Genomic DNA, 5,123 nt, shown 5'->3' on the forward strand with positions numbered 1-5,123 from the left:
TAAGGTCACTGATTATTTCCAGAATGCTGGTGCATGTCTTTCTTGCCTAGTAACCTAGTTTCTGTCTGTTGATTCTAATTCATGGAGACTCTGTCAGAGTAGAAATATGCTTCACGGGGTTTCACTAGCTGACTTTTCAAGAAGTACATTGCTAGATCTTTCTTCCAAGATTCTTCCAGATTTGAACCATTTATACCTCCCAGGGACTCCCCTTGTCTAATAATTTCAGGAAAATATTAGTGACCAACAGGTGTGCTTTAATTTTCCCCCCCTTACCGTATTGTTTTTTCAGGGTATCCTCACAAAAGGAATGTGTTTGTGTCTTAGTAATCTTATTGTGAAAATAGTACCAGCATCTTTCCTTACCATTTATTTCTCAAAGTCTTCATAAATGGATAAATCTTAATTTGTATAGGATCTGGAAAACAGGGACTTAAGGGAATAGTACTGATTCAATGGCAGGAATATGACCTGGGAAGTGGTACCATCTCTGCCTCTGAGTCTTTATGTGTAAGTTTCTCTTTTAACTTCTAATGTTATAGCTTGTTGTTATTGTTATGTACCATCAAATTGTCTGTGACTGCCCTGTGCTAGTCTCACTAATGCAGACTCACCTACCTTCATTGCCCCAGCTACAATACCAATCCATCTAATACGGACGGGGTCTTCCTCTCCTCTCCTGCACTGTCCCTCCATCCTTCCAAACATGATGCCCTTCTCCTAGGACCAGTCCCTCCTGACCACATGCCCAAAGTATGTGAGATGGAGCTTCAAAACCCTAGCCTCCACACTGAAACAGCTCTCTTGCCACTTTCAATGTTCACCCTGGGTTTCCCAATTCCATTTCTCTTCCTTTCTCATTCCTTCCTGACTTCTGAGTTAGGCTGGTCAAAGTGCAGCCCTTTTGATCTTACATGATTTATTGTTCTTAGGAGCACATTTCCCGCAGATGTTGTTAAACGCCTTTCCTTCAAACCCACCCCACTGCCGTGGAGTTAATTCCAACACCCTCCATCAAGTGTTCGAGGCTGTCAACCTTCATGAGAGGAGACAGCCCTTCCTCTGCCTGTGGAGTAGCTTATAGATTTGAACTATCAATAAGTCACTATACCCCTAGGCTTTCTTGTCACCTTATACACCTGCCTGTTATTGTTTGTTCAAGGAATTATTCCATCTGGGGCTTGAAGGGCAATTAAGACTCACAGTTTGGCCAGTCAGAGCCGACCCATGGCAGACCCCCTAGTGAGTTTTCTGAGACAGTAAATCACAGAGGAGAAGAATGCCTTTCTCCTGTGGAGCAGCCAATGGATTTGAACCACATACCATTGCATTAGCAGCACAGTTCCTTACACAAAAAGCATAAGGTATTTGACTTGTTGAATGGAAACCCCACTTCCTCTGTACACTCAAGACACAATAAAAATATGGAGAAACTTGGTTGCACCCTCTCCAAGACAGAGAACCATTTGTTTTCTTGGCAGTCCATGGTATGTTCAAGATCTTCTCTAGCACCACAACTCAACACATCAATTCTTCTTCTGTCATCCTTAGTCATTGCCCAGCTCTGTGATGCATAGCAAGTAATTGCGAAGACCATGCATGGACTGGATCAGGCATACCTTACTCTCTAAACTGACAGTGTTGCGCTTTAGCACTCTGGAGAGGTCCCTGACAGCAGATTTTCCCTATGCAATTTATATTTTTATTTCCTGACTGCTCGTGCCAAGAATAGTGATTGTGGAGTTTAGCAAGCTGTAACTATTAACAACCTCAATCTCTTCTCCATCTATCATGGTTTTACCAATTGGCCCAGTGGTGAGAATCTCTGTCTTCTTGATGTTGAACTTCAATCCATAGTGCAACTACACTCCTTGATCTTCTACAGCAAGCGTTTCAGGTCTTATTAATGTTATTGTTAGATGTAGGCAATTCAGCTACAATTCATAGTGATCTATAAACAACACAGCAATCTTTACCCCCTTCTGTGCTATCCTCAGGATCTCCATGTTGCACAAGTCTGTTAATATAGTCACTGTGTCAATCTATCACATTGAAGGTATTCCTCTCTTTTGAAGGTGCTTTACTTTTCCAAGCTTGATGTCTTTTTTTTAAAGTCTAGCACTGCCTGAAAGCTTTTCTTAAGTGTGTGAGGTGGTCTCCATCCTGCCTGGCACACTCTGGTTGCACTTCTTCCAAGATGGATTTGTTTGTTCTTTTGGTAGACAATGGATGGATGTTCAACATTCTTCATCAGCACCACAATTCAAAGGCATCTGTTCTTCTTCGGCCGTCCTTATTAATTCACCAGCACTTCATCGGTGATAAGGAATTGCTAAAATAGTGTCAGTGGAATTTTATGGCAATCATGGTGACCCCTTAAGTATCTAATACTCTCTGCTGACTTCATTTAGCTGTAAAATGAAGCAAATATCTTCTAGTCTGTTCTTTCTTCCCTCCTACTTTTTTGCTGAAGACTCTGAACTCTTAGTTCACTGGTAAAGAATAGTAGTCACAGAATTTCTATTTATATTGTGGTACTTTAACTCAGTTGACTTTAATAAAAAAATGAGACACTGAGCTGTCAGTTTTTAAAAATTGTATTTTAAGCGTGACTTTACAAAACAAATTGGTTTTTTATTCAAGTATTCATCCATCTTTTATTTAATAATATTAAATACAATAGCCACAATGTATTTTCAATTTTCCCGTTTCTCCCTGTAATTCTCATTTCTATTACTCCATGTATCCCACCCCTCTCTGCCTTCAGAAAGTATCTGAATTTAATTTTTTGTGTGATTTGAGTAAAAGTTTACAAAGCATTTTATTTTCCCCAATCATTCATGCATATTTTGTTCTGTAACATTGGTTACAGTACACACAAAGCCTGACAGTCCATTCATTCCACATTGTCCTACCTTCTCTAATGGGAAGACACTATTTGTGTGAGAGTGCAGTTCTCTATTTGAAGAGAGAGAGAGAATGTGTGTGTGTGTGTGTGTGTGTGTGTGTGTGTGTGTGTGTGTGTGTGTGTGTTAAGGTCTCTGAGGTCTCTGAAAGCAGCCCTCAGGGAGCAGATCTCTAAACCCAAGTGTCAAGTAGAATATGACCATAACCAAAATAGTTGACACTGAATCTGGTTCATGGTCACCATGTGCTGCAGAAGAGAACTGTGCTCCACAGCATTTTCATAAACAGAAGCAGATAGCCAGACCTTTCTTCTGAGGCATCTCTGGTGAGTCTAACCATCAACTAAACAGACTAGGCTTAACCCTTTGCCAGGGACTCCTTAAAAATGGACTTTTTTATTTTTAATTGTCATTTTAATTAAAGTTTACAGAAAAGTTAAATTTTCAGTCATTCATGGTTGCACATTTTCTCACTTTTGTTTTAAAAATATTTATCTATTGTTTCATAATTTCCTCCCTTCCCTCACTCTTCCTGTTGACTTTTCTATGCTCCTCTTGTTCACAATGGCAAAGAGATGGAAGCAACCCAAGTGTCCATCAACAAATGAATGAATAAAAAACTATGGTATATTCACACAATGGAATACTACACGGCATTGAAAAACAAAGAACTCATAAAATATTACACAACATGTGTGACCCTGGAGGACATTATGCTGAGTGAAACATTTCAGTCACAAAAGCACAAATACTGTATAACCCCCCTGTTACAAAACAGGACTGATATGGGGGTTGGGAGAAACTAAGAAAAGAGGATAAATAATGAACACTGCATTGGAACAGATGAAGGACAGAACTGTTTAAAAGGAATATATGATTAGGCATTATTTGTATGACAACAGTCCAGAGTAAAATGGACTTTTAGAAGCAGACAAAAGGCTTGGGAGCTTTGGAGCTCTTCATGTGGTTCTCACTCGTTGTTACACTGCCAGCAGGCCAGGGATTGCCCTCAAATCAGCTGCTCAGAGAGTAAAGGGACATCTTCCAAAGAAGCTACTGCTTGGCAAAGCATGAAGAAGAAGAGCTGTACATCTATCACGCTGCTGGCAGTGGGCCTGCTGCTTGCAATGAAGCAGGCTGGATGCACAAAGCAAAGGGACTCCAGTCATGATTTCTGAGCAGACCCCTTCTGGCAGTTCTTCCCTAGAGCTAAATATGCAGAAATGAATAGATGGCATAGACTTTCAAGTCTTTTGTGCAAAGCAGGCCTACTATTAATACACTCACACAACATACATGAATTAATTGAGTTGCTAAGGAAAAAACAGTCACATGATTGTCTTTGATTTTACAGAAAATGTGCAGAAACCCTCTTTTTGGTATTTCATTTTATTTTAAAACTTTGTGTAATGCTAAATTGAGATCCTAGGCTTAGGAACTAGCTCACTTAAAATGTGTTTTTCAGGCATTATTGTGAGGAATGCAAATGAGGGTGCTTCTCAAGGAAAACAGAAAGCTACAAAATGCAGAATCTTGGCACACTAAATCACATACATATGTCCTCTAATACAGCTGAGAGTGACGTTATAGGGGTAAGAGGTTAATATAAAAATGCTTCCTTCACCTGATATGTAAAAGAAAAACATGTTTAAAATGTGGTCTTTCCAACCAAACCAATCAGTGAAGCAAAGTAGTAGGCTACAGGACAGTAGTAGCTAAAGAGAATGTGCTTTGAGCAAAGAAGAGAACCATCAGCTTTTCCCTTTGGAAATTATGAAGTAAATTTTGGGAACAAAGATCAAAGGAGAAGAAATCAACCAGAATCAGGTAAGCAGGAGGTGACTGACTAGTCTGAATGAGGCATTGAACTGAGTAAAACACAAAACCTTACTCTTGTCCAGTGTATTCCAACTGTATGGTAAACAACAACAACAGCAATATTCCAATTCATGGTGATCTTGGGTTTCTGAGGCTCTACATCTTAACAGGTACAGATAGACTGTTTCCTCCTTCATCAGCAGAGAGGTTAGTGGATCTCATTGGTAAATCTTACAGTTAGCAGTCCAATGCTTGATCCACTGAACATCCAGAGATCCTGAATTAAGCAAAGTTTATTATTACATGTCATCGAGTTGAGTATGACTCATAGAGAACCTATGAACCACAGACCTGAACCCTGTCCTATCCTGTGCCACCTTCACTGTTTCTGACATAGTT

This window comes from Elephantulus edwardii, unplaced genomic scaffold (assembly GCF_000299155.1).
Source record: "Elephantulus edwardii isolate Elephantulus edwardi_28Jun2011 unplaced genomic scaffold, EleEdw1.0 scaffold00042, whole genome shotgun sequence".
NCBI lineage: Eukaryota > Metazoa > Chordata > Mammalia > Macroscelidea > Macroscelididae > Elephantulus > Elephantulus edwardii.